This window comes from Bos taurus, chromosome 6 (assembly GCF_002263795.3).
Source record: "Bos taurus isolate L1 Dominette 01449 registration number 42190680 breed Hereford chromosome 6, ARS-UCD2.0, whole genome shotgun sequence".
Classification (NCBI taxonomy): Eukaryota; Metazoa; Chordata; class Mammalia; order Artiodactyla; family Bovidae; genus Bos; species Bos taurus.
Genome location: NC_037333.1, coordinates 13618840 through 13643294, shown reverse-complemented (window position 1 = coordinate 13643294; position 24455 = coordinate 13618840). Strand labels below are relative to the sequence as shown.

The following is a 24455-nucleotide window of genomic DNA, read 5'->3' as shown; positions in this document are numbered from 1 at the left end:
AAATTATGTCCCCAAAACAGATGCCAGAAATCAGTACTACAACTCTGAAGGTCACAATAAGTAATGTCTTAAAGTTTGTTGTACTTGTGAATATTATTAAGTTGAAGAGGAAACATGCATGAGACCAGAAATATGGGAAATGATATAATAGAACTATGATCAGTAATTAAGAAGAAACTGTAGTGGATTTCCTCAGTGGTCCAATGTTAAGCCATCACCTTCCAATGAAGGGGATGTAGGTCCAATCCCTGGTGGGGGAGCTAAAATCCCACATACCTCAGGGCCAAAAACAAAACAACAAAACAAAATATAAAATAGATACAATATTGTAAGAAATTCAATAGAGATTTTAAAAAATGGTTCACATCAAAAAAATCTTAAAAAAAAACAAACTGTAGCATACCAAGCTAAAATCAACTAAAAATTTTAATACTAGAGACACTAAAAACCCAATGGAGAAAAAAAAATCAAAGAACTCAACCTGTGGAAAGTAGGAAATCCAGTAGAAAACATGCAAACATTAAAAGAAAACATTCCTTTAAAAAATAACTCAGCATTCATACACACCAAAGATTCCCTTTGGAAGCATTTCCTCAGATACTTACCTGTCAAATTTTTAAATTTCAAGAAATAAGAAAGATTGGAATATAATCTCAACTGTGGATATTGGTCTTCAGACTGAGAAGCCGGTAGGAGGGTCCTCAAAGATAAAGAGGTACTCTTAACAAGAGCCGCAAAAAAAAAAAAAAAATAGATAACAGAATTTAAAATGGCAATATCCTTTGGAAGGACAATAGAAAGTCCAAGTTCAAGTTCCATGGAATGGTCATAGTCTCGCACTTTTTTAAGATCCTGGCCACTATGGCAGAAGACACATCTCGTGTCTCACACAGTTTCAGAAATCCCTGTTCTGAACCACATTTACACAACAAGTAGTAAAACAGGATCCCTACCAGCAAAGCCCTGGGATGTGTCAACCTTACCAGTTCTGCGTACAGCTCATCACCAAACAACATTCTCTAAAGAATAATGACCCAGGCTATTTTTCCACAGTGGGTTTAAAAATCTCAAAGAACAAAGGCAGAGGGAAAGCTCTAAAAATTCACAGAAATGTACCATCAGTGCAGATGGCCAGAAAATAATGGCAGACCACAGAGGAGAGTATTTGAGGAAAGGATTTACCTCTTTGGGCCAAATCACACATGGAGAGGGCAGTGTGCTTGGGGCCCAAGCATTTCAGCCCACGCCCCTTCAGCAAGACAAGAGCATTCTGATACTGTTAGGTCATAGGTACCACTTCAGGGGCCACAAGAACCTAATGTTTTCTTCTTAACCAATAGAAAGATGCAAAATACAGTTGCCTTCTTGGTAGATGAATCCCAGCTAGGGGGCACTGAGGTCCTGGGAGACTAATATGAAAAGTAGCTTGCGCTTTTTGACTATATTTGTGAAAGATGCTCCATTCCTTTGTAAGTAAAGCTGTTACTTAGGAGATGGTAGAGTACTGTTGCCTGGAAAATCCCATGGACGCAGGAGCCTGGTAGGTTGTAGTCCGTGGGGTCGATAAGAGTCGGACATGACTGAGAGACTTCACTTTCACTTTTCACTTTCATGCATTGGAGAAGGAAATGGCAGCCCACTCCAGTGTTCTTGCCTGGAGAATCCCAGGGACAGGAAGCCTGGTGGGCTGCCGTCTATGGGGTCACACAGAGTCGGACACAACTGAAGCGACTTGGCGGCGGCAGTAGCAGCAGCAGCAGAGCAACTTCATATAAAGTCCAGGACCATGGTGGCTCCAACCAGGCTCTTATAGGAGTAAACAGCTATGAATCCCGAAGTGAATGGCAAGTCTTGGCTATTAGCTCAGGGTTGAACAAAGACTGGAGGCATTTCTGGGAGTAGGATATTGGATGCAATAAGTGGCACTAGTGGTAAAGAACCCGCCTACCAATGCAGGAGACTTAAAAGATGTGGGTTAGATCCCTGCAGTGGAAAGATCCCCTGGATGAGAGCACCTCAACCCACTCCAGTGTTCTTGCCTGGAGAATCCATGGACAGAGGAGCCTGGTGGGCTATGGTCCATAGGGTCGCAAAGAGCCAGACATGACTAAAGTGACTTCACATGCACGTACGTGTCATTGAAGCCTTTGAAACCAGTGCCTAGGCTGGAGTGACTGGCAACTAAACATATGCATAGGGACTCTCTCCTGCAGAATGAGTAGGCATCCAGCAAAAAAGTGCAGACAAGTCTAAGAGTGAAACCATTTGGACAAGGGAGGCAAAGTGAGCTGAACAAATTTTCCTGTTCCCTGTATGCCTTGTTTGAGAAGTAAGACTAGCTTGCCCTTTAGCCTTAAGAATTTACAGGGCTTCTTGGGCAATTAAGGAGGTGGTATACTAAGAAGGCAGATAGGTACTTAAGTGATTAGAATATGTTCTAAATTTATGAAGCAGGGCATACTGCTTACAAAACGATTATCAGTCTCTCTTCAAGGCTTATATCATATTCATCATAATCGCACCTTCATTCTCACAACTTTCTATTTTCAAGGTGGTTATACATCAAATAATACATTATTTGAAATATCTTTCCTTAACTGCATATTTTGATTCTCTCCACAAATACATGAAAAGTGAAAGTGAAAGTCACTCAGTCGTGTCCAACTCTTTGCAACGCCATGGACTATACAGTCCATGGAATTCTCCAGGCCACAAATACATATCTAGTTTCTAATAAGAAACTACTGATACAAACTTCCATTAACAGTCACCTTCCCTATTCATTACAGCACCTATCTTCAACTGACAAATTATGCTTTACTTCCTGTGGTTACATTGAATTCCAAAATATAAAATACAAATTCCAATTTCCTTTCAGTAATGTCTTTCAAGATTAAATTCACCCATGGTTCAGTGGTAAAGAATACACAGGTTCCATCCCTGGGTGGGGATGATCCCCTGGAGTAGGAAATGGCAACCCACTCCAGTATTTTTGCCTGGAAAATTCCATGGACAAAGGATCCTGGAAGTCTACAGTTCATAGGGTCACAAAGAGTCTGATACGACTAAGCACACAGACACATAATGTTTTTCAAAGTGTTGTTAACCTCCCTACAAAATTAGTTTTACTTCAGCTTGAAACCAACTGCATTTTCAGGGGATACTGAAACACAACAGAGATCCTACTGCGTTGTACAATCTTTTTTTGAAACAATCGTGTTTTAAATTAACTTTAAAATATATATATATGTATGTATGTATGTACACGGGCTTCCCAAGTGCCACTGGTGGTACAGAACCCTCCTGCCAATGCAGGGGACATAAGAGACGTGGGTTAGATCCCCGGGTCTGCAAGATCCCCTGGAGGTGGGCATAGCGACCCACTCCAGTATTCTTACCTGGAGAATCCCATGGACAGAGGAGCCTGGTGGGCTACAGTCCACGGGGTCGCAGAGAGTTGGACACAATCGCAGAGACTAAGCGAGCACACATGTATGTATATATGTATGTACACATACGTATGTATGTATGGTTTTTTTAACTGAACTTGCAACGATCCCTAGGAAGAGATGAACAATTGGACACTAGGCACAAGATATGCCTTACACCAAGCAGCAGAGGCTGCAGGATCCCCGACGTCTCTGAAGGAATTTCAATCTTGTCTTTAAAGGCTGAAGCCTGAATGGTTAAGCCGTCAAACCCTAAGTGGCCGGAGCAGCCCAGTTGCTCTGGGTTTAAAAGGCCGCTTCCGCGGGGGTCGGAAGGCAGCCGTTTTGCGCATGTGCAGACTGGCGCTGCAGCAGGACGCCGAGCGCCAAGTGCAGGCAAGGCAGGGGATCAAAAGCAGTGCATTAGAAAAGTTTATTTTTTATATTCAGACATTGAGTTGTACTTTGAAATCTGAGAAAAGAAGAATTTGCATGTACTTGTATATACATCTATTTTTATTTCATTATTAAAATTTTCATCTGTTTTAGCCAGCGTAGGCTAAATCGTGCTGCAGTAACAGTGATCTCAAGTCTTGTGGACTAAATAGTGAAAGTTTATTTCTTGCTCACTTTTACGCTCATCACATTGACGAGCTGCTGATCTGCTCAGTGTCCTCTTTATTTTGGAAGTAAGTCTGAATAAGCAGCCCTGACATGGCACTCGCTGGTTTTGTGACAGAGAAGAGAGATGAGAATGAAGCAATGACTCTCAAAACTTGCATGGAAGTGGCATACGTCACTGCTGCTGCTGCTAAGTCGCTGCAGTCATGTCCGACTCTGTGCGACCCCACTAGTGGCCCTTATTTATTTCATTGTAACTTATTTTGTATATATTTGTATATGGAGAGAGAGATGAGTTAATTTATACACAGCCTCCCAGAAAGACTGTCTGAAATGTTCTAACAGATCCTGGAGAAAGAAACTCTTAAGATTTTATTTGTATAGCACAGTGCCTCACTATAATATGATCAGAAAATCATATTAGAACCCACTCACCAAAAAGACAATTTCTCAAAGACCTCTCCATAATTAAATTTATCATGCCTATACAGGTCTAAATGTCCCACTGTTCTAAAAACATCCAAGTACCTGACTATTAAATCTTATAACTAAATGTTGCATATTTAGGTTTATACATTATAAATAATACATAAACATTATAAGCATTATAAATAATTTATACCATTATAAACAATTTTAACATAATTTAGATGAAAAAGAAGGAATATAGTGGAAACCAATCATAATTTAAGAAACATAATTTACTTAAAGCAAGTTTCCTGAAAAACAAAGAACAGTGACCACATTACATTCAGAAAGCCCCAGAATATTTTAAGTATTCATAAGGAATCTGCCTGCCAATGCAGGAAATGTGAGTTTGATCCCTGGGTTGGGAAGATCCCCTGGAGAAGGAAATGTCAACCAATTCCAATATTCTTTCCTGGGAAATCTGATGGACGGAGGAGCCTGGCTGGCTACTGTCCATGGGGTTGCAGAGTCAGATGTAACTTAGAGACTGAACAACAATTTATCTTTCCAGTTCAAGGATAGTGGTCATCCTCAAAGCAATTATTTTCCATTAATTACATATGCTGATAAACATATACATTATAATTAATCTAAAAAATATACTATTTCTAAATAACAGAGCATGTTTTAAGAACTTAATAAAATAATATCCTAAAATACTGTGTTGTTCAGTCCTCCTGCATCTCTGTAAATTCCAACATCTTAATCAATCAAAAAAAGACCTTCAAGGGTCAGAGTTTCTCAATGTCCAAACCACAGGATTGCTTCAGGATTTAACATCAAGCTCAATTAAATGCAATTTACATAGATCTTTCTTTGAGCATAACCAAAAGGAATTTTTTAATGTTGATAAAAGAGCAACAAGTGGGAATAAAACCACCTTTATACCCTCTCAACAACAAACAAATCAAACAACCAAACTGAGGTGAGAGGATTACATGCCATGTGATGGCATGCATCCCATGACATCACCATCGTTATTACCCAACAATTACTGAGCATTGTCATGTGCAAGGTAATGTGGTTGGAGCTGATAATACAGTGACAAACAGGGGAGGAGAAATTAAGGGGAAACTTCCCAAAGAAGTCCGAATTTCAAAGAACGAATGTGAAAGAATGGATATCATTTTGCCAGATAAACAACATGGGCTAGCAAAAGAGGAAGGATGTGGAAAAAAGAGAAGGCATTCCATGCAGAACAGATCTCGTAGGCCAGCAGGGAGGCACCAAACACAGAGAATTCATGAAACTGCAATTAGTACCACACAGATAGATACATACTGCTAGAGCCCAGGCTGCGGGAGGTGATACTGTCAAACAGCATGGGCAGGAACCAGTTTATGGAGGCTCTCATATACCTTGCTAAGGTTTTTCAATTATCCCAGGGGCAACAGACTTCTCTGGTGGCTCAGACGGTAAAGCGTCTGCCTACAATGCGGGTGACCTGGGTTCGATCCCTGGGTCAGGAAGATCCCCTGGAGAAGGAAATAGCAACCCACTCCAGTATTCTTGCCTGGAAAATCCCATGGACGCAGGAGCCTGGTTGGCTACTGTCCATGGGGTCGCAAAGAGTCGGACTGAGTGACTTCACTATCACTAGGGGCAACAGACTATCAATAAAGGGTCTTAAGGGGAAAAAAGTCACATACTAAATTAGTATTTTGGAAAAATAATTTTGCCCAGGGTATGGAGGATGCAATGGAGGAGATTGTGTTGCAGGAAGAATATCAGTAGATTATTTTGAATATCCAGGGGAGAAAGATTTTTTAAGAAAAGTTTCAGCAATGGCAAAAGCAGCAAGTTTAAAGAAGAGAGTACCTGAAACAATACACAGAGGCAGAATTGATAGGGCTCATTGGATCCTTATTGGATATGGAGGTTTGACAGAAAAGCCAATTCTGATTAGGAAAGACACAAGTCTCGGAAGATGGGGAGTAAGTGAGTTTCATTTGGAATGTGTTACTCAAAAGGGGCCTGTTACACCATCAACCATCTATTGGAAAGAAGATGACATTTTTCCGGATTCAAAATTTTTCTATTTAAAAAGCTTTTTCCCCCTAGGAGATACTTTGAAAGGAAGCATTTTATAAGACATCGTCTTACTTTGAATAAAATCCCTACGTAGAGAATTTGCTCCTTGAAGAAAATTGCCACAAATTTCTAATTCCTTGAGCTGTGTAGGATTCACATGCCAGGTCATAACCCTCATGCTTTTAAGTGATAAATAATTTTATTTCTCCCTTGATTGGGCATATGACTTCTCCCTCCTGCTGAGAGCATGTGTCTCTTTAGTACATTTGTTTCCCACCGAGATCAGACTTGCCCATGACCTATGAAGTAACCTGAACTGTGTTATATTTTTAAAGACCCATAGAGGAGACAGAAATGATTGAGCGCCCTCAACATTTTGCCCAGTGGTCTGACATCATAGATATTCTCTGGGCTCATTTCAACATTTGACCAGTTATTCTTCCCACTGAGTCATGCTGAAACAAAATACATTATCTGTGTAATTACTATCTTCAACAACCTAAAATTAAGCATATTATTATGACTCTGTGGTACAATGAGAAAGAAATTCTCGGCTTTAAGAAAATTAAGGAAATACTGTTTCTAGGGAAGTTATACCATACAGGTAGAATAGATTTTTAGAAAATATTTTTCATAATTGCAGGAAAAAAGGTCTGTCATGTCTCCTGAAATGACAAAGCCCCCTCTCATCCCCTTCCTAAAAAAATAAAAATAAAACTAAGCATAGTTCTAAATACTGTCATTAAAGGTTGTATTTAGGTTTCAATTTCTGCTTATTTAACAATGCATTCATTATTAAATATACAAATCATGACTACTAAAATATATAGCATGTCCCTAGAAAGTGAGTATATCTTGTTATAACTGGCTAATGTTGCTTTCTAAACCCAAAACCTTTTAGAAAGTTTACATAAAAACTCTGATAAGGTCTTAAAAACATCTGTGATGAAGATCACACAATGCAGTTAATACCCAAGAAGAACTGTCGACAGTAGCTTCTTACTGCCTGCCAAAGTCCATGACTCTGTTTTAAGATTATGGAAGGCCATTCATTTTGTTTTTATAAACTTAAAGATGACTTAACCAAATCCCCTAACAGTAGTTAATGGTTCTTAATTATATGATGTGATAAAAAACAAGAAGAAAGCCTTATTCACTGAAAGGCACTATTATTACTAAAATTGTCTAATTTTATATGTCAGTAAAATTAAAAGATGACACAGCAAAGATGGAAAAATATCCCATGAAGTGGTTAAACAGCAATCAAATTTTCACTTCTCTGTGCCAAGTTTTACTTCAGAGCAGTTTCAGTTGCATACAATTTGGGGGAAACATGAAATTAAGTTTTAGAAGCAGATTTTATAGCAGAAGAATTTTATCCACAACCAATTCTTCTTTATTTATATGAAGAAGTACATTTTGCATCATTCCTTGAATCTGCTAGCATTTCCATGATTAAAAATTTGCCCTGAAAATTAAACAGCAAGATAGTCTATTTTGAGTAATCCTCATTGGATATATCAATATATCCAATAACATTTTCAACAAGAATACAAAACAAACACTGGCTTTCAAGGGTTCTATAGCATTTAGAACATTGGACGAGATAAGCATACCTGAGACTGCCTACACAATTTCCTTTGGGGACAAGAACTCTTCTTCTTTCAAACCTGTGTAAATATCCAGGCTAATCAAGAGTTTCTAGTCTTCATATGTCTTGCTGCTGCTGCCGCTAAGTTGCTTCAGTCGTGTCCAACTCTGTGCGACCCCATAGACGGCAGCCCACCAGGCTCTGCCATCCCTGGGATTTTCCAGGCAAGAACACTGGAGTGGGTTGCCATTTCCTTTTCCAATGCATGGAAGTGAAAAGTGAAAGTGAGGTCACTCGTCATGTCCGACTCTTAGCGACTCCATGGACTGAAGCCTACCAGGCTCCTCCGTCCATGGGATTTTCCAGGCAAGAGTACTGGAGTGGGGTGCCATTGCCTTCTCCAATATGTCTTGTTACCCTATAATATTACCCTATAATAACTACTACTATCTATTGAGTTCCAAGTATGTACCCACTTAATTTTTTTCCATTTGACATTTTCAGAAACCCTATGAGATTGGTAGTATAGTCCCTATACTATAGAGAAAGAATTTAAGGCTAATAGAAACTAAATTATATCCTCAAAATTCACAGACTCAAAAAACAGAAACAAGACTAAAATCCCTCTTCTATTCAACAAGATTTGAAGTACACATCTATCTAACTCTAAAACAGGCTCTATCCTATACAAGGCTACTTTCCATATATCCAACTCTACATTTAAGTGCCCCACCTTAAACTAGGTAACTGTATATCCATCTTATATAACTTTCACATAACTTATATATTAATAGTAATCCCCCCTTCATTCACAAAAGTGTCCCAGTTGAAAAATAATTTATATGATCAACTTACCTTTAAGTTAATACACATGAAACTAAATGCATATCATTTCTGTTGTTGCTGTTTCTGTCGTTTAGTCGCTCAGTCCTGTCCAACTCCTTGTAACCCCATGGACCGCAGCACACCAAGCCTCCCTGTCCCTCAACATCTCACAGAGTTTGCCCAAGATCATATTCATTGCATCGGTGATGCCACCCAGCCATCTCATCTTCTGATGCCCTGTTCTCCTTCTGCCCTCAATCTTTTCCAGCATTAGGGACTTTTCCAGTGAGCTGGTTGTTCACATCAGATGACCAAAATACAGGAGCTTCAGCTTTAGCATCAGTCCTTCCAATGAATTTTCAGGACTGATTTCCTTTAGGATTATCTGTTTTGATCTGCTTGCAGTCCAAGGTACTCTCAAGAGTCTTCTCCAACACCACAGTTCAAAAGCATCAATTCTCTGGCCCTCGGCCTTCTTTATGGTCCAACTCTCACATCCATACATGACTACTGGAAAAACCATAGCCTTGACTAAACGGACTTTGGTCAGCAAAGTAATGTCTCTGCTTTTTAATATGCTGTCTAGGTTTGTCATAACTTTTCTTTCAAGGAGCAAGCATCTTTTAATTTCATGGCTGCAGTCACCATCCACAGTGATTTTGGAGCCAAGAAAATAAAGTATGTCACTGTTTCCATTGTTTCCTCATCTATTTGCCATGAAGTGATGGGACTGAATGCCATGATATTTATTTTTTGAATGTTGAGTTTTAAGCCAGCTTTTTCACTGTCCTCTTTCACTTTCATCAAGAGGCTCTTTAGTTCCTCTTCATTTTCTGCCATAAGGGTGGTGTCATCTGCATATCTGAGGTTATTGATATTTCTCTTCTCTTCTACTTATTATATTTCAAATCCAGCTTTTCTCCAGCTACAATTCCACTGCTTTAGTTCTGACTCTCAGAATTTATTTTCTGAACTATTAAAAAAATTCTCAACTGATATTTTTACCTACATTGTAATTTATCTCTAATCTTATCTCTACATTGCAATTAATATAAACTTTCAAAAGGACACGTTGCATATTATTTCTAAATTACCCACAGCTCTCAGTAACTGTATTGAACACATTTGTTAAATAATGATTTTCTTCTAAAAAAGTATTTCCACTAGGGTTTATTCCTAGAAAGACTATTGTGGAGCCAAAGAAAAATGTAAAAAGTAAATTTCTAGATCTACATGATTGTTTCTAAAGCACATTTATTAGTTACTTCTAACTCTTATTTTATGTACACATATTTTTTTCTCATCTGTTGGGGGATCCCACCTTAGAATAAGGAAAAGCAATGAAGCTGTAGTTGTTTCCACATATGTTTAAAATTTCCTTTTTGGGCAACTAAAAAATAAATATCTTTATTCTTTTTTAAAAACAGGACGCATCTTATCATGTTGTCATCCCAATTTAAAATCCTTAAACAGTTCCTCAGAATCTTCAGGATAAACACTAAAGCCTTCTCAGAACTCTGAAGGCCCTTTGTTAATTGCTCCTTATTTACTTCTCCACCCTAATCTCTCACTACCTTCCCCGTCACAGACTACACCCCGTCCTGCTAAATGTTCTATAGTTGCCAGAATATGCTGGCTTCTCTCTTTCCTTAGCACAGACTGCCTTCTTACTTCCTCCTCCTCTCTCCTCAAATTGTCCTTATTTTCACATCTTCAAGCAGACAGTTCTGGTATCCTCTCCTCTGCTTATCTCTAGATTAAATTCTTGCTTGACACAGCACCAGACCTGAAGCACTCAGGGATACGTTGTCATTATTGAGCTGAGTTTTGAGGTCTCTCTAATTCTACCCATTTCTGATCTCCTAAGTGTCATCTCCTTGGGTGAGGGATGGGTGAGTGAAGGTCTACCTCCTCTTTCAAGATGTTTCCATGTCCTTTCCACCACTGCCTGCAATGTCTTCAAGTTGGAATTACAGTCTTTTGGGGAAAAAACCCAAAAAACTCTTTCAGATTATTTGCCAGCTTCCATTAGGTTTATGTTAGATGCTTTTCCTTGGAGCTCCATAACATCCAGTGAATTGCCATGTGATAGTTTAATGTTCTGGTTACCTGTCTCATCGACTAGGCTATAAGCTATTGCGGTAGCCCTTTTATCTTTTAATTGCAATATTCAGAACTAGATCTGATGCACAATAAGCATACGATAGATTTTTACTTTTAATAATAATAGGACATTGGTCTATTGAACAGGATTAAATGAAAGATGACCATGATGGTGCTGTAGGAAGGCAATACATAAAGTTTAATGTATTTATGATTTTTATAATAGACACTTGAAAATCTTTGTGAACTATAACTACCCCATATAATAAAATTACAAGTTTCCTTTCTCTTTTAAGTCATAATATCATGGCTTAAAAGCAGCTTTGATTCATAGTATCTATTCAAATAATAAAGTCAGAAATTCAGAGCATGAAAGAATTATAGAATCTAGTCTAGTGATTTTCAATCCGTTATTTAGCAATAGATCAAAATCATAATCATCCCCAGAACACAAACACTTTACTCTATAGCTCTTGCCTAAGAGCTGCTTCCAGGGAATAAAGGGCCTTGATTGTTCTACTTCTCTTTGTCCTCTCTGGGCCTGGAGATTCTAAGATTCTGAATAGCACAGTTGTACAAACTCCAACCTAGTCCAGAATTTTATATGGCAAAAAAAGAACCCAAAGACAGAGAAGGCTGTGATCTTCCCAGGAACACCACACAATGTAAGACGAGACCTGAGTCTTCTGGCTTCAAGGGCCTACATTCCAAAATCCTTTCACACTTTTAATGGGAAAAAGCACTTAGCTCTGGGAATACTAGAAAAATCTTCCCCTTGCCTAGGTAAAACTATTCAAAGAAATGATAACAATACTAGGAAATATGGACACTAAAGAAGTATTAGACTGAATTACATTGAAAAAATATTTGTTACAAAGCACATTGCCTATGATGCTGATGATATTTAACCAAAAACTGTAAATTGCAAGCTGCCAGGTACCTGTATCTTTCCTTATCAGCTTTTCATCATAGACTCTTGGAATTTTCCCCCATTAACAAAGTCAATGAAAAAATAATAGTGATACTACTTCGAGAGAATCCCACGAATGTATCCCCTCTCTGAATTCACAGCATTTTGGAGGCAAAATCTTAATATCAGACAACAGTGGGAGGCAGCCTCATTAAACCTGGCTATGAATTGTATTGGTTCTTATTCCCGATTGAATTGTGTGCCTTCAGCATGTATGTGTTGAAGTCTCAGCCCCTAGTGCCTCAGAATATGGCCTTGTGTGGAAAGAGAGTTATGGTAGTTGCAAGTAGTTAAGATGAGATCACACCACAGTAAAGTAGACCTAAATCAACAATCAATATCAGTAGTGTCTTTTAAAAAGGAAACTTTAGAGACAAACACACGGGAAAATACTACATGAAAACCAGAGTCCTGCTTCCGTAAGTCAAGGAACGAACAGAAGCTGGAGATTCCTGAAAAAGATCCTTCTCTAGTGCATTCAGAGGGAACATACCTCTGGTGACACTTCAGTCTCAGACTTCTTGCCTCCAAAACTGGGGCAATAAGTGTTTGCTGTTTAAGGCACCCAGTTTGTGGCATTTTGTTACTGTGGTCCTTGCAAATTAATAAAATTCTAGATCTTCAGTCACTCTCAAGGGGTTTTTTTCTCAATCATCTAGTTGAGTACATTACATGCCAAAAAATTAGATCTCTTTACTTAAATTTTCTGGTTGCTAGAAGTTAATCCAGAAAAAACAAAACATAAATAGCATTACAAACAATTAGATAATATCTGTATGCAGAGGATGAATTGAATACAAAATCATAAAAATATATACAGCACAATGTGCTGTAAAAATCAATTATATCCAGAGTCAGGTCATACAGTTCTATTTTGATTAAGCTTCATATAACTGAAGACAGAAATTTATGACCTTCATGTATTTGTTTCACCCCATTTATTTATTATTATCTGATTGCTACATTTGAAAACTTTATTTCCACCTACGATCTACAATATTTTAAAGACGTGTAGAGATATTCCAGCATTAGATTTTTTTTATGTCTGCTCCCTAGAGTATGCAATTCTCTGGCCTCTCTTTTCATATACAATTTCATACAAGAAATCTGGTCCCCACAATAAGCCTTGCAAAAAAATTAGTGACACAGATAAATATTTTAAAGGATTGCTTTAATTCAAGCAATGATTTCAAAGATAAACACTTCATCTAACTTCCACATTTAGCTGTCTGTTAATAGACTGCTATCAAACTAAATGTCAAAACATAATCAAACTTCACATTTTATGATTTAACATGTCATAAAACCATACAGCTGGATGCTATCAATGTGAAATTAGTTCTCTAAAAACTATTAAATATACCCAATGATTTCTACCTTCTTTCAAGATTAGTAAACATTACTTATTTTATAAAGTTCATGTATACTCTAGAGAAGATATCTGTATTTTAATCAGACAATGAAATAACTCCTTTATAAACAGAAATAACATTTGAGTGTGAATTTTTTCTTTCTTATACAACTATACAAACCAGGAAAAAGAACTAGTCGCCTTTCAAGTATCATTTGAAAGTTGGCTGTTTGTATTTTTCAAGAGACATAGCCCTTCTCTTTTAAGTTTTTACTCCTACTTTATGTTCTAAATATGTCAGTATCACTGCCTTTATACCAAGTAAAGATGAAGGAGCCTGCGGTTCAGGTGACCATCTTTCCAACTCTTCAAGAATTAAGTTGGTCACTGCTTTCCCAGGAGACCCCACCTTAACAGTTTAGGGATTAAGAATCTCCATAATCAGCTCACAGTGAGAACTGGATGAGTGTAGGCAAATCATGTGATTTAATTCCATCCAACAAATACATATGTGTTAAGTGCCTACTATGCGTTGTCATTGGGCTAGGCATTGGGTAACAAGAGAGAGAAGAAAACTCTTAAGGGACTTATAATGAGAGACATAAACATATATTGACACCATGAGGTAAGAAAAAAGGTAACCATCTGCCCAGGGTGCTATAAAACTTAGGAAATGGTGCTATGAAGCCCCTTGGCCCATCCAAGAATTGTCCAATTGATTTCCTGGAAAAGTTAGATGAGCTAATTTCAGGAGACATGGATGAGAGACTGGTCAGCAGGGAAGGTGGGAAGGTTCTCCCAAGTCATGGAGAGAAATAAAGTGAAATGGAGAAGTGTGCCCAAAATGTTGTCTCTCCAAAGTGAACACTTAGTGTAGGATATTATTAAGATCAATATCTGTGGAAGGAAGCATGAAGAAGCAGGACCGGGGCAGAAGTGGAAACTGAACCAGTACACAAGATGCCCAAGTCTCTGCCAGCAACGTGAGAATACCTGGAGCCAGACATTTGTATCCTTGCCTGGCTCTGTCACCAGATGTAAGATGCCCAAATGGTGAGACCTTGGGAGAGGCAGCACCCTGAAGTTGAGGAAGTCAGAGAAGTAAGTGGCTGAGAGCTGGAGGCAGCTGGTCATCAAGTCCTCCTGGAAGAGGGTGCAAACAGAACATCTCCATGGGGCCAAAAATATAAATCTAGTAGAGGGCCAGCATATTAATCTGTAAATGCCCATGTAGTAAATGGTAGGAAAAAAGTTGAAAAAGTAAATTTTCAAAGATACATTCTCATAATAATGTTCTAGTCTCGCCAGAGGGAGCCAATTGTGTATCTCTTCCCAACTCTACATTCAGTGACATCATTTTGGTATCTTGAAATCATCCTTGGAGAAAGTATTTACACCATAGAAACTGGCAACAGTTACAAATTAGTGCTTTATTTTTCTTGGAACTAGTTTACCAACACAAAACATCACCATTTTCCTTCCCATGTCCATAAACCCAGTTTTGAACCATGATGAATAAAAGCCCCAGGTAAGACAGCATTCTGCAATCTGTTCAAAATAGGAGTGCGCATAAGTCAATAACCCCCATTCTTTTATGCTGAGAGAAGTACTCTTCCATTTCCTATCCTTGCCACTAAACTCATTTCTGCCTTGGTAAATTGTAGTAGTCTCAAAGGATAAATTCATTCATTACAAGCATTCTGCTTTCACATGTATTCAAGAATATGTATTAAAGGCCTGCTGCTGCTGCTGCTAAGTCGCTTCAGTTGTGTCCAACTCTGTGCAACCCCATAGACGGCAGCCCACCAGGCTCCCCCATCCCTGGGATTCTCCAGGCAAGAATTAAAAGCCAAGTTAAGTACTGAGGACTCAATATTGAGCAAGCAAAAGACTTAGTTCCTATTCTTAGAGTTTACAGTCGAGACACAAACACTAGATAAATCATAAAATAAATATATAACCATAAATGGTGACTATAATAAAGAAAAGATAGAGAATGAGAGATACTTGAATATCTTTGATGTTTTAACTTTACAAATCACCACATAGCATAAAATAAAACATCAAGTTAATAGAGACTAAGAATTAATGACATACAGTTTCAGAAAAAGCAAATTATAATTATTTTTTGAAAATTTTGTCTTCTCTACTGTTATGAAAAGCCCAGTTGAATACTGATTTTTTTCCAAAAATTTCCATATGTGCACTAGCAATCATAGTACCTCATGTTTTCCATTTACTGTATCATTACATTCATCTGCTGTATCATTACAAAGATACAGAAACAGAGAAATTTGAATAGCATCAAAATCAGAATTTTTCTCCTTTGGCCACTGTTATTTACATTGTAAAGAATATCTCATGTTAAACTAGACTCTCACTTTTTCTAAATAATTGCCTTGAATATTATTAGTAAAATTCTCCGGTTAGGACATAACATATGGCAAAGAAAATGAGGAATCTCACCTTAAAATTCATATTCCTGGGCTGACTATATGAAGGAAAAATGTGTTTTCAATTTACTGTTTTTATTTTTAAAATGTGATATTTTCATTCTTGGAAAAAGCTGAGACTTATGCCTGACGTATATCTAACAGTATAGGAGAGGATAAATGTAACATCTATTCATGATACTGCAGTTCCTATCTGGATTCCCATCCATGATAACCATGCAGTTAAAAGCACATATCAAAATCTTGTTTTAGAGGATTTGGAAAGTAACACTTTCTATTTGTGGCAGCACAATTATGTGCTTATGAATTCTGATCATATAAAAAATAATTAATCCAGGACAACCTGTCTCTACTTCCTTATGGTCAAGTTTAGATTAAACAAGATTTTGCCATTTTTAACATCTTTTATCTTCACCCCAAAGTCATTACAAAATACATCTCTAGAATCAGATGAAAATTTATAAGTGTTTCCACTGTGGATTGCACCAAAGAGTTAAAACATCGCAATGCATTATACATATATTCACACATAGGGGCAAAGGGATACCATTCTCATTTTTCATCATCAAGGCATTTATAAGACTTCTATCTTCTTTTGCTTTTGTGACCTCTAGCCAGAAAGGCCAAAGTAAATAAAGGTCAAGATAGATGTCAAATCAAGCAATTACTAAACAGGGAACTTGGCTGTGACCCTCAGATTAGAAATGCTGACCTGTCACAGCAACAGGGGAAAACCTTCCTGCAACTCCTTCTCTCATTTTATGAAATACAATCTAGATTTCAGCCTAGGTTGAAAAAAAACTGATATCCTTCATTTGCGTTTTAATTTTTTCCACCCTTCTTATTGGGGTTGTCCTCTGATTTTCTCCTTGGCTATAGGCTCTGAATTGTAGATGCTTGAAAGGGAAAATTAGCAAGAATTGGGAGCAGGGAGGGATAACATACCTACCATGAAAAATGAGACCAATCCAACACAACACAAAATGTTGTAATATCACTTTTATTCATATAGCTGTACTTGGAACTGCATGAAATTTAGATGATTTGCACAATAGCAGTGACCTCAGTCAATAATACTCATAGTTTTTCTGCAGTGGGTCACTTGTAGTAACAGCTTTTTGAAATATTCTTTGGAAGGTGACTAAAATTTGCAAATTTGTTTATACCTGGACCTGGATTCCTCTAATTTCTAAAATATAACTCTTCCCTCTCTAGTTCCAAAAAGATATTGAAAAATATTATCCTTATTACCCATTACAACCCACATTCACTCCTGAATTCCTCAAATCCATAAACTTCCCACCCTTCAAAAGATCTGTGTTACTGTTTTCATTTTCAAAAGGAAAAATAGAAGATTCTCCTATGAATTTTGAGTTGAAACAGAAAAAAAGAAAGGAAATCTGTCACAGAAATAGTTGGATAATGGAATCTTACAAAAAGGTTTCTGGCTTTTTCATTCCCTGCTTGACTTTCCACAATTCACAGGAGAATATTAGTAATTAAACAAAGAACTCTTGGCCTTATTTCCTGGTAAACTATTAATTTTGTTGAATTAATGGATTTGACTGTTGAATATAATTATTTCAATAAAGTTCATTAAATCAAAGAACCTTATTTGAATTTCTGACTTTGAAATAATCTGACCTCCCCCCCCCAAAAAAAAACAGAGTCAAAGACTAATTAAAAAACAAACAAACAAAAATAACAACCATCATCCTGTTATTGGAGCACAAGCCTGGAATTCCAGTGAGGAAGAATTATCCAAACAAAAACAGAAAAAAACACTTTTTTTAATGAAAGTACTACTTTTCAAACATTCTTACATTAGCAAACTTTAAACATTGACCTTAAAGGAAGAATGCAAATACATCATTTTAAGGTAATTTCCATTTCAGATTCTGCTCAAATCCCAGTCACCACTGAAAAATAAAAGACAATTGAAAGATTTTCTTAGCTGCATACTACAGAAAACCGAAACAAAAGGAAAAGTTCCCATATCAAAATGACAGTCAATGTAAATTATATGTTAATCTTTTAAGTTTAATTATTTTCTGCCCATATGCTCACAACTTTCACTTCTTCTTCTTTTTTTTTTTTTTTTTTACAACTTTCACTTCTTTGTTCAAGAAGTCTAACCAAAGATCCTAGTGGAAAGTCCAGCCTATTATTTTTGTTATTATAACTGTTTCTTCTAGTCACCAAAGAACTTAATGTAGCATAAGGGCTTTGAATAATCATCTTAGAAAGCATTATACCCTCCAAGGATTCCTTCACAGATTACACTAATTTTAGAATATTATTTCTTTCAAAAGCATCAACATACAAGAATACCAGCAGGAGCAGGAATGAACTCTATATTATTTCTTTGAAAAAAATCATATTCACCTCTACTGCATGCATTTTTATTTACAAAATTCCCAGAACTAAGGCTAAATAAAAGAACCCAGTTCACAATTGTTTTGAATTACTACATCTTATTTCTTCATTGTGTCTGCGGTTAACAAAACTGAATGAATAAGACTGAAGTTGCAGCCTGTGATGGCTTGACATGTTTTCTGTTTCCTCAAGAGGTGTGGCCAGATTTTTTTTTTTAATTGTGTACTGAAAAATAATTGTCTAAGAGTAAGAAACTGGCATTTAAATAGGAGTGGATTCCCTCTAAATTTTACCCCAGTGGCTCCAAGATATGAATCACAGAAAATGGTCTACTCCCTGTGGTCAACATTCCTTCTACCCACATTCAATAATGCCAATTAGCCTAGGTGGGGCCAATACCGGGATAATCTTACAAATGGACCATTTTAATAATAATTTTTCCCTTTGGAAGGGGGTCTGTGGGCTTCAAACAAACCAAAAATAAAATTAAGGAAAAGGAAAAGTTAGACTTCAAGGTTAGAAAAAAATTTAAACTTTAATCAGTATTTCTTCTTTTTGTCTTCTTTATTCCTTTTGGAAACTGAAATAACTCAAGAAAGCATAATAACCTTCTCTGGAATTTTCACTCAGCTTGAGGATGCCAAAAGTTTGTTAATATGTTTGTTTTAAACCCTATGCTTTTTAGAAGTGTAGTACTCAGGGATAGAAAGTGATGAATGCAAAATACAAAATGAATTTAGAAGACTGAATTTCTTCATGATGAATTATTTCATAATTACTATGAAATATATTCTAGAATTTATTTCTGTCCTAAAGAAATACATATGTTAAATAGCACCTATTATAGTTTTTATATACAGTTCATGTGCTATCGTACTAAGTCGCTCAGTCGTGTCCGATTCTGTGTGACCCCATGGACTCTAACCCGCCAGGCTCCTCTGTTCATGGGATTCTCCAAACAAGAATACTGAAGTGGGTTGCTATTTCCTTCTCCATGGGATCTTCCTGACCGAAGTTTCTAACCCATATCTCCTACTGTCTCCTGTATTGGCAGGAGCATTCTTTACTACTAGCACCACCTGGGAAGCTATTTACAGCTATTTACCCCAAAATCTATAAGCATTACACAAATCAATGCCTAACCTTTACCAAAATATTATAACAATCATGTATGTGTACAATACAATGATTCAGCCACGAGAAAAAATAAAATTCTGCCATTTGCAACAACATGGATAGAACTTAAGGGCCTTATGATAAGTGAAATAAGCTAGACAAAGATAAATACTGCATGGTATCAGTTCTATTTGAAATCTTTAGAAAAAAAAAATCTAACATACAAACAGAATAGAAAAGTGGTTGCCAGGGGCTTAGAGCATGGAGAAAATTGAGAGAGAGTGTAAAAGAGTAAAAATGTTCAGCTATAAAATCTGAGAATCTGCAACCCACTCCAGTGTTCTTGCCTGGAGAATCCCAGGGATGGGGGAGCCTAGTGGGCTGCCATCTATGGGTTCGCACAGAGTTGGACACAACTGACGCGACTTAGCAGCAGCAGCAGCACCAATGTGTAACAGGATGACTAGAGTTTGTAACAATCTATTGATAACTAAAATTTGCTAAGACAGTAGAATTTAAATATTTTCACCAAAAATAAATAAATAAATGAGGTGATGTATATGTAATTATATGGAGGGAAATCCTTTCACAATGCATATTTATATCAAATCATTATCAGTTCAGTTCAGTTCAGTCGCTCAGTCGTGCCCGACTCTGCGACCCATGAATCGCAGCACGCCAGGCCTCCCTGTCCATCACCAACTCCCAGAGTTCACTCAGACTCACGTCCATCGAGTCACGGATGCCATCCAGCCATCTCATCCTCTGTCATCCCCTTCTCCCGCCCCCAATCCCTCCCAACATCAGAGTCTTTTCCAATGAGTCAACTCTTTGCATGAGGTGGCCAAAGTACTGGAGTTTCAGCTTTAGCATCATTCCTTCCAAAGAAATCCCAGGGCTGATCTCCTTCAGAATGCATTAAATATGTTATACTATAATTTTATTTGTCAATTTTACCTCCATCAAGCTGCAAAATATACCAACAATCAAGATATAGTGAAAATATATCCATATAATAATCCAGGACAATCTCTGAGGTAAATTCTTTGATTGTCTAACAACCTTATAAAGTGGAAAAAGTAATTTTTCCATTTTAAATGTGAGGAAATTGAGATTCAGAATAATTATGTCTATGATCTCAAGCTAATTTTTGTGAGAGTAGGTTAGATTCTAGGCTTTCTGGATTCCCACATACCACTTCATAGTCACCCTGCCAATATTTGATTCTGTCCCCCAAAGTTTTATGTAACCTGTCTGTTCTTTGGGAATTCAGAGGAAGCACAGGTAACTTGTTTAAGGCTTCATGGACAGCAGGGCTTTGAGTAGAGCTTTAGATGAGGACCAGTTAGACCAGGAGGAGGGACAGAAGAAAAATATGGCAAGAGAGGGTAAAACATAGCCAAGTAAAGATAGTAACAGCATTTATCAAGCACATATTATCAGATACTATACTGAGCAGTTAACCTACATCATTTAATTTACTCCTCACTACCCACATGAATGAAGCACATTCCCATTAGGAAACTGAGGCTTAAGAAACTTAAGTATCAGTTTGCCCTGGGTCACAGAGCTGGGACAGAAGTAATAGCTGGATTGTAACCCTGGTCTGTTTGGACACCAGAATTCAAACTCTTCAGCTTTACTCTCTACTACTTCTGGAGCTGGGGCATAAGGAACGGGCATGAGTGAAAATAACCTGACAGCAGAAGAATCACACTAAGAATGGAAGAAAATGAGCCAGATGGAACAGATGGGATTAAATTATCAAGTGTCTAAAAGTTCAAGAAAAATTAAATTTGATGTAGTAAGCAATGGGCCCCCTTTACAGATTTTTGAATTGGAAGAAAGACAATAAAAAGAAGTATCCAAAGAATATCTTAAGGCAGTAAGATGGAGCGAGTAAAGGACGAAGATAAGGGAGCTAGTTAGTAAGCTATCTAATGGTTCAAGTATGAAATGATGAAGGTCTAATCTAGGGTTGTCAACATGATCATGAATCAGAAGAAAAGGATACAGAAAACAATTACAGGGAGGAATCAACATAACTTCATGACTAATTAGATGCAAGAACTGAAGCAAAGGAACGATGAGTCAAAGATGACTGGACGGTTTCAAGCCTGGAGGACTGGAGAGATGGCGCCACAAAGAGTAAAGACGAGAGAGGAATCTGTGGTGGAAAAGCCTGAGTTTGTGTTTAGGCATGTTGGATTTCAGTGACTGACGAGAAGGGACCTGGCGATGAGAACTCATTTTCATATATCAGAACATATAACTATGAGAAAAAAGGGCACCATGCAATAATGAAAGGTGGAAGTTGTGGATATAGCTGAATGAAAAGAGAGAGAGTAGGGCTGAGATTTTAGTCTAAGGAGTTTCCGTTAAAAAAGGATGCTGGAGAAGAATGAGGAGGGGTTCAGGAAATAAGCAAAACCAGTTTCTTTCCTTTAAAGGATTTACAATTTACTTGGGGAGGCATATTAGCATGTGTGAAGCAACATCAGTGAAATTATTTCTCTTCACTGGAATGTAAGCTCCATGAGAGCAGAGACTAACTCTTAAAATAGGACTTGGCATATTTTAGAAATTCAATAATATTTGTTGAATAAGTGAGTAATTCATTGTACACCATGTTTCAGTAACTAGCACAGTGCCTTGCAAACAGCTGGAGCTCAATAAAGCTTGCTTAATTGAATTGAACTAATAATAATTCTATCTTTAGTCCTAAGGAGATCTCATCTTAAAGTGGTTAATTATGAGATTCCAGATAAGTTCACTAAAAATTCAAAGAAAAGACACATTATCAAAGCATTAAAAGTAAAAATCATGAAGTGGCCTTGGAATAAAGGGAAAATAAAAGAAAGACGGAATACCAAGGAAGGAGACAGTTACTAAAGGCACAGAAGCAGAAACAAATTTGAGACATCTGTGCATCCGTTTAAAATTTGGATGTAAATGAAGGATATGAATTAAAGAAACATGACAATTACCACTGTGTGTGGTGCTAGTAACCAATAAGTATGTCACACACTTTCATGATTGGCTAAGGCAATAAGAGAGAAATAACCTAAAGACCATGCCAAGGTTTGTGACCTGAGTGACCCACCGTAAGAATGATGGCAACGGGAACTCAAGTGGAGAGGAAGATGTGTTTGATTTTAAACATGGATGCCCAGTGTCTCTGTTAGGGACCATTTGAATGAAATTCACTCAAACCAATTCAAGTGAAAACGGTACTCATTAAAGACGAAACACATAATTTTGTAGACATCAGAGAAAATTTCAAAATGTATAGCTTGGCCAGCATTACACATGGAAAAATCAGGAAATAAAGCTGACGGTCCTTTTCTCAGTCCTTATATATCATGAGATATATTATATACCTCATGATTCTGTGGCTCTGATCCATTTCCAGATAGACTCTATAGACCAGCTTCTTTTGCTTTTTCAAGGTATTTTTGTCCCTTTAGAACTTTCAGTATGGACATGACTTTGGCTTGCTATGATGTCAACTTTACATGAACATCCAACTTTTGTGCTTTCATTCTGAAAATGTCTCACATGCTTTCACAGTAAAAATACTGTCACTGCTCTACCTTTTTTTTTTTTTTCACAAAATTATATGAAGTTATGGCAGAAAGTGAAGAGGAACTAAAAAGCCTCTTGATGAAAGTGAAAGTGGAGAGTGAAAAAGTTGGCTTAAAGCTCAACATTCAGAAAACTAAGATCATGGCATCTGGTCCCATCACTTCATGGGAAATAGATGGGGAAACAGTGGAAACAGTGGCAGACTTTATTTTGGGGGGGCTCAAAAATCACTGCAGATGGTGACTGCAGCCATGAAATTAAAAGATGCTTACTCCTTGGAAGAAAAGTTATGACCAACCTAGATACCATATTGAAAAGCAGAGACATTACTTTGCCAACAAAGGTCCATCTAGTCAAGGCTACGGTTTTTCCAGTGGTCATGTATGGATGTGAGAGTTGGACTGTGAAGAAAGCTGAACGCCGAAGAACTGATGCTTTTGAACTGTGGTGTTGGAGAAGACCCTTGGACTGCAAGGAGATCCAACCAGTCCATTCTGAAGGAGATCAGCCGTGGGTGTTCTTTGGAAGGAATGATGCTAAAGCTGAAACTCCAGTACTTTGGCCACCTCCTGCAAAGAGTTGACTCATTGGAAAAGACTCTGATGCTGGGAGGGATTGGGGGCAGGAGGAGAAGGGGATGACAGAGGATGAGATGGTTGGATGGCATCATTGACTCCATGGACATGAGTCTGAGTGAGCTCCGGGAGTTGGTGATGGACAGGGAGGCCTGGCGTGCTGCAATTCATGGAGTCGCAAAGAGTTGGACACAACTGAGCGACTGAACTGAACTGAACTGAATAATTGTATAAGAAAATTCATTTTTCATGTTTACTATCAACTGGAAGTATATATATTAATTCCCGTTCACTTTGATACTCATTTATTTATTGCTTTAAAAAGCTTCCTTTCTACACTCCATGTTATCTAATATAAAAAATCAACATATATCACTCACTATCTCTCACAGATACTTACTCAATTGAAAATGGATTAGAACTAAGGTATTATCTCTTATTGGGGCTTTCCAGGTGGCCCAGTGATAAACAATCTGCCTGCCAAGCAGGAGACACAGGTTCAATCCCTGGGTCAGGAAGATCCTCTGGAGAAGGAAATGGCAACCCACTCCAGTGTTCTTGCCTGGGAAATCCCATGGACAGAGGAGCCTGGCAGGCTACAGTCCATGGGGTCACAAGAGTTGGACATGATTTATCTAGTAGACAGCAGCAGCAGCAGTATTATCTCTATCAGTTGAATAGCTAAGAAAATATCTCTGGATGTTCTTTGGTAATCTTTTCTTGATGGGATTTCATGGCTCCAGGAAAGAGGCCTCCACCCACACAAAAATTCTCTTCCTTGTGAGCCAATAATCTGAAATTTCATTACTAGAATTTTATCCCTTTGGTTGACAACTTTGATCCTTATGAAAATACTTATTCTTTTGTTGTATGTAATAATTCCTCCTGCTCCTAGAGACAGCCCCTGACTTAATTTTACCAGGTCTATCTAACTTTCCTGGTAAGCTAAATCTTTTGCATGT

The 24455-nt window shown here is 37.6% G+C and overlaps 1 non-coding gene across 1 annotated transcript; it reads right to left on the bottom strand.

Moving 5' to 3' along the window:
* Positions 1-3718: 3718 nt before the first annotated feature.
* Positions 3719-3850, bottom strand: LOC112447193 (small nucleolar RNA SNORA76). The gene has a single exon (XR_003035299.1). It is a non-coding gene; the product is annotated as a small nucleolar RNA SNORA76 (small nucleolar RNA).
* Between the last annotated feature and the right edge of the window lie 20605 nt (positions 3851-24455).